Genomic DNA, 13394 nt, shown 5'->3' on the forward strand with positions numbered 1-13394 from the left:
TCACATGTTTATTCAATAATGTTTTATTATTAATGTTTAATGTTTTATGTGTCATTTCTAACTGTCACTTGCGGGCGGAGCACCAAGGCAAATTCCTTGTATGTGAATACTTGGCCAACTTATTCATTCATTCATTCATTCATAACAGAACCCATCGACTGACTGTTGCTTTTTAAGTATTCATAAAAAAGCTATCTACATTTCATATACCAACGGTATGGGAGGAGCTTCATTACATATGTCCCACTGCAGCGACCTAATCCGCAAGTTAAGAAGAGTGGCTTTGACCTTCAAGCTCGAGAGCACTCGCCTGGAAAACTTCGAGCTGGATCGACCATTCGCGTTGAAACCACGAGCTGGATTGACCGACCGCGTGCGTGCGTACGCACACACACACACACACACACAAAGGTGGGGGCCAGGGAAAGCAGGGGAGCGCTGTCTGAAATTCATACCTGCGATGAAGAGGAAGGTAAACAGCTGCCACAGTGTACGGTAAGTCCTTTAGAGAGTGGGGGGGGGGGGGGGGGGGGGGGGGGGGGGGGGGGGGGGGAGAGAGAGTGGGAGAGGAAGGGGGAGGGGAAGGGGGGGGAGAAAGGGGGGGGGGGAAGGAGTGGAGACACTTTTAAGAAGTGCCTGACCTGCTGAGTTTCTCCAGCATTTTGTCTCTCTCTTTACTATAAACCAGCATCTGCAGTGCCTTTTAATTACATTTGGTATTGTCAAACCTGTACTCAGAATTGAAGAACTCACTGCAAAAGTTCTGATAAGTCGCCGCCACAGGACTTTATGGTCAAGTTAAGACTCAAACATTTTTAACAACTCTGAATATGAAGAGCACTAGATGACGTTGGACACGTCGCGACTCTTGCACTGTGCCTCAGTGCAATCTACTATTCTTACACTCTTATACTTAAGTAAGATTGTGCCAATGTATAGTGAGATTTTTACTGAACTGTGTGCATAGGACTTCAAAATCCTGTTAACCATGATTCAAAATGTAAGTGACCCAAACACTTCTTCAAATCAGACTCCTGGAAAATGAACTCCATCTTTCATAATACAAAGTAGAAATTCCTGACTCTAACTTAGCATTCAATGAGTGCAATATAGATTGTGCCCTGATGTACAATGGGCAACATCAATCCAGGCACCCATTTACATGGTTAATTAAAATACGAGTACGAAAAATCTGGAGTGAAGAATTAGATTTGTTAAACTTAATGATGAGCGACCGTACATTAAACAAAAAGGATGTTTGTCAGTAAAGTAAGAGATAAATACCAAGTTATTAATTTCCGAGGATTTACAAACATACTTGTTACAAACTTCAGTGCAAGTGCTTCAAGTCATGCCCATGCCATTTACACAAGAGGCAGTGATGTAGTGCAGCACTGGAAACATTACTACTGTCACCTCTATGGCCACAAGCAGGCTGAATAATCCCAATATTACGGAAGATCTCAGCAGTTTTGAGAAAATCTGCACAAGGCAGCATATCTTCCTCTTTTGGTTCAGATGAACCATTTTCCAATGTTAAAGGGAAGGATTCCAGAATGTTATAGCATATCAATCTGAATCTGTATCTAAGTTGTCTAAAAGGATCACGATACCGATGGGTTTTATCGACTCATATGGCAAACTGATCAGCCCCAATTGATCCAAGAGAAAGTGATAATTAAAGCCACAAACAGTACAAGAAAAAAACAGTTAGTTAGATCCTGACTCCAAAGAAAGGATAATGATCAATGAGAGTTTTAGTGATAGGAAAACTATACCAGGTGAAGGTTTCTGTGCTACATTTCAGTGATCTGGCCTTAAATTTAGGAGTCATAATTTAAAAAAGTCTTCTGATGATGCACAAAATGGTCAGAGTAGTGAATAATGCCAGAACGTGGTGGTGTCATTTATTCCATTTGGTGAGGGCAAATAACGCAAGGAAATATACTACATGGTAGGATTTTGAGTGCTGAAGAGAAAGAGGGGATGTTGGCGTGTACATCCACAGGCTTTTGAAAGTAACATGGCAAATGGAAAAGATGATTAAGATGACAGAGGATACATGCCTTTATAAGCCAAAGCACAGAACACAAGGGATGGGAGATCATTGCCAGAACTGATAAAACACTAGATACAGTTCTGATTACTACATACAGTTCTAGATAGAAAAGATGCAATATGTAGAGAAGAGGTGTAGAAGAATGTTATTTGGGTCAGTGAAATTTTGTCATGAAGAAAGATTAGATAGATTTATTTTACAGGAGGAAAAGCTGAGGGAAGACTAAATAAAGCATGGTCTATAAAATTACATGAGGGCCAGAGAGGGTGACTAGTAAAGCCCTATTTTCTTTAGCAGGGAAATCAATAACTAGGGGCTTAGATACTGAGAAATTAAAAGAGTTGAGCAAAAATGAGAGTATCAGGGGTCTAGAACTCAATGCTTAAAACAGGGGCAGTGTCAGAGATCCTCTTCTTTAATTAACTGGTTGGACACTTGATATTGCACAACCTATAAAGTTACAGATCAAGAGCTATGAAGCGGGATTTGTCGGAGTAGATTTAATTTTTTAATTAGAAACGGGGGGGCTGCATGGCCTCCTGTGCAGCAAATTGTTTCGGTTCTATGACGCAAAATCTTTGTGATTTCAGTTTCATCTCCTAATTGTTTACCTTGCCCATCCCTTTGCAAAACTCTTCCCACCCCAGAGTTCCAATTGTTAGTTGTACAGTTGATCTTCTGTTCTAATTTCTTGGGACCAAGCATTATTTGGATTCTGGGCAACTTTGGGTTACACATAAGCAGTGTGTTTGAGTACCTGTAGTTTTTAAATGTTATTTGCATATTATTACATACAAATTATGAAGATTTCCACATATATTTAGACAAGATCTTCTGCTGTAAGCTTATAGATCTACTTTGATAATTATTATATATTCTTTGACATTATCAATTCAAACTTCAGATGACAAAAAGCAATGGAACTTGCACTAATGTAGAACAACAAAATAATCTGCTGGAGGAACTCAGTGCGTCAGGCAGCATCAGTGGAGTGAAATGGACAGTCATTGTTTTTGGTAAGGATACTTCATATGCACTGAAGGAGGGGAGAGAGCCAATATAAAGAGGTAAAGAGGAGGGATGGGAAAGAGGTGGCAAGTGTTAGATGGATCCAGGTGAGGAAGATTGATTGGTGGATGGAGTCAGGTGGAGGAGGAAAGGGTGGAGATCACAGCAGAGGCTGGGAGGTGATACGTGGAGACAACAAAAGCCTGCAAGTCATGCATGGACTCTTGAGTTTAAGTTTAGTTTCAAAACTAATACTTGATAACTTGATAAGAAAGCAAGGTAAAGCATGGAACCCAATATGGGAGGTAGGGTGGGCTGTCATTTTATATGTTGAATAGTGGAGGCAGTTCCTGTAGTGGCCTTTAAGAGGGTTCTGGATATGCAGGGAATGGAAGGATATGGGGGATGATGCACAGGTAGATGAGATGGATTTATCTTGGCATCATGTTCAATACGGACATTGCGGGCCCAATCGTCTGTACAAGTGCTGTACTGTGTTCTATCTATAATCTTCCCGTTAATCAAATCTCCCCATTTGAGATGTGGAAGAAAACCCGCACAGCCGCAGGGAGAATGTGCAAACTCCACACATACAAAACTGAATGTCAGCATTGATTATCCAAGGCTATGAGAGAGTGGCTCTATAGCTGTGCCACCCCATATACCAAGAGGAGAGGTACTTCTGATTTTAGGAAAGTTTGGAAATTTTACTCTCCTTCTTGGAACAGAAAATGTCAAGAAATTGCCTAACTAGAAGTTACAAACTGATGAAAATAGATTAGGGATTCAACAAATATGAATAAACACATTATAATGTTATGGATATAGGTTAAGTTGTCAAACTAAGTACAACCTTTCCCCTTTTTCCTTATTCTCCCTCTAAGTTTCTTTGGGAATAAATCAAATTCCCCATGATTTTGCTTTTAATCATTTCTTGGTTTTACCAACATTTTTTTCTTTCTCCAAATTTTTTGTTTGGTATTCTGTCATCTATTGTAATGAGTCGAGTCATACACACATCAAGATACAACACATGTTTATTAAAGTCCACTTACAGCATCGGTCTGCAGGACATTACAGTAACTAGCAGCTACTCAGACTGACTTACGTAAGCAAACTCTTGGTAATATGAATTGCATATTAGGCGGAGCAACTACTAACAAGCACTACAATTGGTTAGTAGGAAATAACCAATCTACATCTACCACTAAGAGTGTGGTAATTCCTTCTTCAGATCAATCCATTTGGGTTCTGTCCACTTATTTTATTAGTGATGCCCTGTCTAACTGCTGCAATAGTTATTGTTAAAATTAACAAAACAAACCTACATTTCTTCATTCTCTATTATGCTCCACAGAAGTAAATGCAATTTAAATAAAATGTAGATCACTTGTTAGAAGTCAGCATTTTTGTTACCAGTTTCTCAGTTCTGATTACAACCTCCATTCTCTTGGCTTGTTCGTGGTGTGTACAGTGCTTCACATGAAATTAACATGGTCTTGATTCTCATTGCAACAGTTTCATTAGTGATGTTTCATTGCTTCCTATAATCATATCTGTCCTCTTATTTATTAAATTTGCACTCTTTTGTACCCCGACCTGCACCCTTGTCTCAAACTTACTCTTCAGAGCTTTAAGCTACTATTATTTCTGCCCCTCGCATTATGTTCAATTAGTTTGTATAAACCCGTTTTTCTTTTCATTCCAGGTTCAGGGAATAAAATGAAAAATTATGCAGTGCACAACTGTTCAGCCAGCTCTACAATTTAGTATTGATAAAGGATGCATACTTGAACCACCATATCAAGGAACTGCAGATGCTGGGTTACCACAAAGAGAGACACAAAATACTGCAGTAACTCAGCAGGTCAGGCAGCATCTCTGGAGAAATGGAATTGGTGACGTTTCAGGTCGAGACCCTTCTTCAGACTGTCTATCTGTCCATCATATATAGTATTTTGTCACTACAGATGCGGACTGAGCTGCTATCAATTCAACAGCTTCTGTTCTTGGTTTACATTTTCAACAAATAGGCAGGCTCAATTTTGAACCAAAATTCTTACTTTAACAACATTGTTGAACTGCATGGAATAAATTGCATACTGTAAATCAAGTTCCAAAATTTAAGATGCAAGCAACCTTCAAAAAGGTAGGATAACTACAGTATCGTATCCACAGTAATGTTATCATTTTTTGCATTCAAATTGGAAATTTTTTACTGCACTTTCATGAGAAACTAAATCATAAAATGGGAGTAGATTTTCTAAAATTTAATTTTAGTCCATTGCTGGGGTAACCATTTATTGGCAATGTACAAAATCACTAGTGTTGCTTCTTGTTCCCGATCCCTGGAATAGCAGCAGGAGGCAGACCACAATGAAGGAAGGGATAGAAACATAGAAAATAGGTGCAGGAGTAGGCCATTCGGCCCTTCGAGCCCGCACCGCCATTCAATATGATCATGGCTGATCATCCAACTCGGTATCCTGTACCTGCCTTCTCTCCATACCCCCTGATCCCTTTAGCCACAAGGGCCACATCTAACTCCCTCTTAAATATAGCCAATGAACTGGCCTCAATTACCTTCTGTGGCAGAGAATTCCAGAGATTCACCACTCTCTGTGTGAAAAATGTTTTCCTCATCTCGGTCCTAAAAGATTTCCCCCTTATCCTTAAACTGTGATCCCTTGTTCTGGACTTCCCCAACATCGGGAACAATCTTCCTGCATCTAGCCTCTCCAACCCCTTAAGAATTTCTTATAATTCTGCAGGACCAGTAGTCCTGATCTTACAAAATTATTGTGAGAAATACTGCTTACGAAAACTTTCCTGTTGTTCAGAGCAACAGTCTGTTGGAACAAGAAATGGTGCTGAAGAGGAGGAAGGTGGCAATGAAATTTGGGAGAGAAATAAATGTAACTGAAAGAATAATAGTGTGAGGATGGAGGAGGGGTACAAAGGTGCCACCCTTAACTGAAGGCAGATGAGGGCGGGAAGAGGAAATGTTAGTGTTAAACGTGGCGGAGAAATTAAAAGCCTTCTGTGATCTGGGGATGAGTTACAGATGGAAATCAGCATATCTGCAAACTCTGGGAAGTAAGCTGAATAATTCCTCCAAGTCACAGAGCCAATCATGCAAGGAATTTAAAAATTATTATCATTAGCTTGAAAAACAGCAGAATACAAAATCATAATTCAAATATATTTCATGAATGAATATGACAAATGTCTTACTAGTATTTTGAATACTAGTGCCCCATATCTTTTCCCATAAGTCACAATTTATTTTCAGGAATATTTCGGAGTTTGTTTTTGTGGGGTTCTCCTACCATTTTTGGTTGTTTGTCTGTTCCAAATTGACTCAGCTTCCAATCCCCACTGTTGGTTCCTTCTATAATGCAGACGAGAATCTCTGATCATGATCAATCAGTAATTCCCATCTACAGATGTGTGTCAAATCCATTACTGAAGTAGCATCAGAGAGCCAAGACTATCAAGAATGTTGTGGGAAGCCCTTATGTGTGTGTAGTTAGAAGTACTTAGAGGTTGATGCTGCCTCTGTCTTTGTGTACAGTTATCAAAGAAGGGAGTTGGGAAGAAATAGAACAGAATGGCACATAATCATTTGGGGGATTTCTCAGGTTGGTCTAATGCCAAGAGCCAAATGCCAATTTTTTCATAGAAACATGAGGAACTGCAGATGCTGGAATCTTGAGCAAAACACAAAGTGCTGAAGGAACTCAGCGTTTCACTGTACCTTGGTACACGTGACAATAAAATAAACTAAACCTGTGGAGGGGATGGACAAGTGGATCCCCTCTGCCAATCAACCCCACCTAATCCATCTATCATTTGCCAGGCTTTGTCCTGTGCCACTATTTTCCAGCTCCCCCTACTACAATCAGTCTTACATGTAACCTGTCCATTCCCTTCATAGATGCTGCCTGACCCGCTGAGATCCTCCAGCACTTTGTTCTTTTTAAAAACTATTTGTAATCTACAGTCAAACTACAAATGATTTAAATCGCTGCAAAACATGGACATTTACCTTTAAACCTGCCTAAAATGTGAAGTGGGTGGGAGGAGCGGTTTCGGATTAACAGTTTGTCTCCACCAAGGTGAAACACAACAGTTCTGAGAGCAACTAAGCCTTTAAGAATAGAATAATAAGTCTCCAAATCAAAAAATCAAAGAAACTCCGTAAAAAAAGACTGAAAACGGGCAACGTTGAAATGCTAGGTGCGTTTAGATAATGAATCAAAAACACTTCTAATTAACTCGTCGCGAAATTCTAACGTTGCAGATTTGATTGCGGGTGCCAGTCAGTGGAATATGCTAAGTTTTAAATGTACTCCACCCAGGCCTTCAAATGCCCTTATGATCAATATCGCTACAGACAGAAACACGGGAGAGTAGAAATTCATCTCAGGCAGTGAGATCAAATCGATCGCCCACGAATCTGCAGGGCCCGCTTTTTAGTTCCACGGGTGCATATTCTTACTTTATACGTTATGGGTGGGTCGTCTATTAATTATTCATTTAACGTCACATGGGACTATCATTTTATAGGACATGATGTATGTCCTAAAAATAATATGCATTTCCGCAAGCTAGGTGGTCAGATTGAATCAAAACCACGGTCACGTAGCGTTCTATCGTGCAACAAATGAAAGATTCAAACGCACCCAATTTGCCGTAAGATTGAATCCTTGGTAGAATTAAATGTGGTGGCTTTTGTTCCCTGTCGCGCGATTTCCCATTTCTCTGACGGAGAGTTGATTCCTCAGCACAATCGTGTTAAGAAGTCGTAAAAGTAGATTTTGCGCCTTCCCAGTGTTTGTCGACGCGTTTTTCGTGCTTGGCAGTACTAGGCAGCCCAAACGCACATGACGATGGTTATCACATTCATCTCCGCAGGGTACAAGCTAGTTAGGATTAACTGAGATCGCGCTGTTCCCCCGGGGCATTTGGCATTGCCGACTCGAGTCTACTGATAAAGCGTTGCCTTCGCCCGCAGCGCAATACCTCCAGAGACCAGAGGAGGTAAAATGACACACCGAAAGCGACAGAGAAAAGAAACAGACATCGAGATAAGGGATATAAAGAACGCGGAGACAGAATCGAGACAGAACAGCGGTGGGTAGTCGAAAGCGAATTAAAACAGCGAGGCAAAACGGGAGTGAGGGGTGAACGCGGGGGCGGAGAAGAAAAGACAAAGGCGAGAGAGGAGAAAAAGGGGAAGGAAATCGAAAGGAAGGAAAGGGGAGCAAGGACGAGGCGAAGAGGTCCACGAGAGGAATAATAGGGGCTCCGAGAGGCGACAACGGCCGCCCGGGGGAAGTCGAAACAGCGAGTGCCCCGAACAAAAAATCTGCGGCGAAATGAACCAGAACAAAAAAACAATTCACCCGCGCCAGTGCTCTGTTAAGCATCTGTCTTGCGGGGTGGGAGGGGTGGAAGCGTGTAAGCCGGGAAAGGCGGGGGTAATTATCACATTACTTGCACAAAATCTATAACTAAGAAAGCCGTCTCATTGATTTGTTTCCCAATAAATCTTCCGTAAACAAACGGAGCCCCTGTCATACACCCTGCTTATCGGGACGATGGTGACTGCACTTTTTTTTAAACAAAGCACTTCGGAAATTCACACCATGCGAAATAACTTATCCCTAAACACCAGATAAGACCACCAAAATCGACATCGGTTAAGCTTCTATTAATAGTCGCTATAAAATTCACTGTTTTATTGAAACGTGATTCCCCACGCAAAAATGAGTTGCCGTGTTTATTGGTTCTAAACTGCTACAAATCAATATTTAAGATGTCAAAGCAGCGCCGTGCCCCATTTGAAACCTGTAGCATCATTCTGAAATGACCCACGTTATTACAGTAACCTACTAACAACAGTACTTAGTACTCAGCGGCACTGACGATCACGTGTTGACATTTTGAATGATGAAATTGACAGGAGTTTTTAAAAGCATACTTTACATAGGTTGGAAATAAACTTATATTTAACTTCAGGCTGAACTTTAAGTGAACTGTTGAAGATGCTATGCCGGTTGCCTCACAAAACTGCGGCGCCAGTAATCATTTTATTTCAACAGTAACTGGCTATAACAGTTTAAACAACAACGACGTTAGGGTTTTCAGTGAGGACGGCAGCTACATTTGGTCTGACGAGACACATTCAGTTGATATTCATAGAAATGATTCTTTAACGATACATTACCTAGCCATGTCTAACGGGTCAAAGCTGTGGGTGTTCAGTGTCTCATTGTTAGTGGTTCTCTACCAGTGTACACAATTGTAAACAGTTCCCCCTTTTCATGCGAGTACAGATAACACTCGACTCCCCCCTCTGGTGGCAAGTTCTAATGTTGAGACCGAGTAAAATAGGCCACACAGACATAGGCCACATAATCAGCTGGCGATGCAGTTGCGATAGTCACGATACCTTATTAATTAGGTAAAATAATACCGTGAATTTCATTACGAACCAAGTTGGTGATCAGATAGCCATAGACACCCCGTCACGTAAACCAATTGGCCTGAAGAAAGGTCGAAATCCGAAACGCCGACTCTCTCCCCAAATGCTGCCCGGCCCGCTGAGTTTCTCCAACACTTAGTATTTTGCTCAAGACTCCAGCGTCTGTAGTTCCCTGTAACCAGAGGCATTGAGAGATGCAGCATAGGAACAAGCCCTTTGGCCCTCGGAGTCCACGACGACCAACACTAAACTAATCCCACTTTATTCTCTCCGTATTGTCATCAGCTTCTACAGCTCATCTGCGCACAAGGGGTAATTTACAGCGGCACAAAAAAAAATCACCAACCCGCAAGTCTTTGGGATGTGTGGGGAAAGCAGCGCTCGCGAAGGAAACTCACAGGGAGAATGTGCAAACCCCACACAGACAGCATCCAAGGTCGGGATCAAACTCGGGCTCTGACCCTGTGAGCCAGCGGCTTTACAAACTGCGCCCATGGGTGGCGAGGTTGACGCCAGCATTTCTGAGTCCGCAATGATTAAAGGCCAAAGGAATATCGCATCGTCGCCAAGAACATGACCATCCCCATTTAAAAAAAAATTAAATCGCCTGAAATCTCAAATATTTGACACAGACATGCATTTCACCTGATAGGATCAGCTGTCCAAACAGGTATTAATCGCCCCCGAATCACTATTTAGACTTTTCGGCTAAAATAGTACATTGTTTGTCAATGTTATTAAGTTGAAGATAGAAGATAATGAATCACTCAACGGGAAGTAGTGATAATGGGGACCCTTCATACTTATGGAAGATCATCTGTATTCCTGTTCCCCAGAGATTTTAATTTTATGCACAGTGCACTGAGTAGCGTCTGGGTTTAATAACTCCCAAATGCAGTAGGAGGGTAGAAAGTGGATAAAAAACACGATGTTAAGAATTTGCAATGTTTTCCTATTAGCTTTTTAAGCCAAGTTTTGTGTTTCTGTTAGTTGCTCATACATGTCGATTATTCACACAACTACATCCTTGCTTATATACGTTTAAAATAACCCGCAATGGGCGTACAACACAGCCCCCCCTCCCTGTTAAATAATGTGATCTCGTGACACTACTTGTAAATGGTACCAGCTGGTAAGTCAGTTTTGTAAATAAACGAGCGATCTCTCCGTGTCTGTGATATAAGCATATGTACGGATGGATGTAGTTGTATATTGACACAAAATGAGGAATGTTTTTAAGGTGTAGAATAATAATGTAACGTGAACGCATTGCCGTGTCGTGTTTTATTATTAATCTGCCTCTTGACCTTTTTGGGAGGTCAACGGCCGGCTGCTCGGACTATGTAATGCTTGTTCTGCAACCACGATGTCAATGCTGAGAATAGAGGTGCATTTACACTGACGTTAACATTCTCGGGCCTGCTTTCCTGGAACCTGAACTACAGGTACTAACAGGTTCTTGACGGCAAGTCCTGTTTACACTGGCGGCTTCCCGCATGACTGAAAGTTTAACTGTCTTGTTTAGAGAGAGAGAGAGAGATCGAACATCCTTGGATACAGAATTGTGTCATAGCTGCTACAAATATAAATACAGGGAGAGCTGGAAGAACACAAATTCCATCTCAGTTCTAAACGTTTGAATTAAGGTTGAATAGGATTACAACTTGAAGACGGGCGGCACAGTGGTAGAGATGCGGCCTCACAGCGCCACAGACCCAGGTTCGATGCTGACTATGGGTGCTGCCTGTATGGAGTTTGTGCGTTCTCCCCGTGATTGCGTGGGGTTTCTCTGTGTGCTCCGTTTCCTCCCACATTCCAAAGACATGCAGATCTGCAGGTGAACTGGCTTCTGTAAATTGTCTCTAGTGTGTGAGAAATAACCAGTGTACGGGGATTGTTGGTCGGTGCGGACACAGTGACCCGAAGGGCCTGTTTCTGTGCTGTATCTCTAAATTAAACTAACCTAAACCTCGCATACATGTGCACACGTGCATTGTGAGTGTATATTCCTCCGTATGGTGATAAACTAGACCTATGTGCGGTTCAATTCAAACCCGCAATGCAAAGACACCCAGACTCAAATTAGGAGGCTACTTTTAGCAGTTTTGAGATTCTGTTACGAAAGTCACCATTAATTCAGAAAATGCGCGCGACGACCTCTGCGACTATCTTTCATATGTGGATACGATTGGCATTTCACCCGGGTAAACTCCAGGTTATAATGGTTGCATGTTTAATTTTGCTACTCGATGGAGCGCTTGGACGAATTACATTTAAGGGCAGCTGCATCGCCATTGTCTAAACGTTTAAATTAATTACAGGCAAGATAAAGGTGTCAGAAAGGCACAAGAATTAGATCTTAACAACTGATTTGACACCACACTGAATTTACACACCAGGAAGTCTCGCTCAGTTTTGCATCAGTAGTAATGGTAATGCACAAACCTTTTCAGAAATGGAAAAGTTACTAAGCAAATGCACACATTGCACAACTGTTATGTTGTTATAACTATTATATAGCTTCAGCCCTATCTGTTAATTTGTGGCATTTTTAAAGTCGACAGCAGTGTCAAAGGACGGCTTTAATCTCCGAATACCATGAATTTAATCTTCCTTATATAAGGTAGATACGAGGAACTACAGATGCTGGTGTACAAAACAAGACATAACGTGCTGGTGTAACTGAGAGCTCAGACAGCATCTCTGGAGAACATGGATAGGCACGTTTGCCTGCAACCCCCCCCCCCCCCCCCCCCCCCCCCCCACACATCAGTCTGAAGAAGAGTCCCAGCCTGAAACATCACCCTATTTTTTTTCTCCAGAGATGCTGCCTGACCCAATGGATTACTCCAGCACTTTGTGCCCTTATTTCTTCCTTCTATTATGTTATTTATTGTTGCATACGAGGCAAACACTCTTGTTATATTTGTCCAGTTCTTGTGCAGTGACAAATAAACCTAAACAAAATAGGTAAAGTACTCAAAAAAATAAAATATCACAATTTAAAGAGCCCACATTACTAGTCGTGGAATCCAAACAAAAAGTATTTCCTGAAATAATCGACATTACAAAATAAAACACAGAAAATGGATTTTCAAAGTGTGAGGAAACCAAACACAGCCAAGAGATGAACCAGGTACACTGCAAACTGACCAAACTGGCACAGCACTAATTGGCACAAAGCAAGGCTTCAATCCATTGTCAAAGATAGCATTTATGTAAAAAATCTTTTCTGCTGCACACTAACATTTTTGTAAACTCTGAGCTTGTACTTCATCTCTCCTTACAGTAGCACAAGGGTGGAAAGGTGCATGAATCGTTATGAACATTGGAACAGCTTTAATGCAATTAAAGGAGGAAGGCTGTTTATGAATGTTTAGGCTTTGTCGATAGTGTAATCATAATACATTTGTGTTCAGTGGGGGAAAAAAGGTGAAAGAAACAGAAGGATGATAATTATCAGGGAGTAAGGATTGAGATGGGCTGTATTTTAACACTTTCTACAGTGTTTTGCAACATTAAGCATTTTTGAGGTATTGTTACAAGTTTTACTTCCGTGCTTCTGGCACTGAATTGTTTCAAGGTTGTGCACTGTGTGTGCAGTGAATATTGCTGATATTCAAATGCATAACGTATTTTAAGAGAAATGTTGACATATTAAGTTGGAAAGAAAACAATATAAAACAATTATGGGTTTCTTACTAACTGTGGATTACTTAAACAAATAGTAAGCAGTATTAAAGGTACAATATTTGTGGCAAGGAGTATACCTGTGTACCTTACAAAACAACTTAGCCACTAAGTCTGTATGATTTTAGTGATATGGGCATGAATAAA

The 13394-nt window shown here is 41.1% G+C and overlaps 1 protein-coding gene across 11 annotated transcripts in view; it reads right to left on the minus strand.

The window, feature by feature from the left end:
• bcor (BCL6 corepressor) overlaps positions 1-13394 on the minus strand; it is a 260969-nt gene that overhangs the window by 63464 nt on the left and 184111 nt on the right. The window contains exon 1 of one of the 11 annotated variants that reach the window (XM_055644615.1): positions 7753-8152. The exons of the other annotated variants lie outside the window; for them this stretch is intronic. The gene's annotated coding sequence lies outside the window, so the exon portion shown is untranslated. Of the gene's footprint in view, positions 1-7752; positions 8153-13394 lie in introns of those variants that run through there. 11 annotated transcript variants of the gene reach the window in all.

The sequence above is a fragment of the Leucoraja erinacea genome, chromosome 13 (genome assembly GCF_028641065.1).
Source record: "Leucoraja erinacea ecotype New England chromosome 13, Leri_hhj_1, whole genome shotgun sequence".
NCBI classification, from domain to species: domain Eukaryota; kingdom Metazoa; phylum Chordata; class Chondrichthyes; order Rajiformes; family Rajidae; genus Leucoraja; species Leucoraja erinaceus.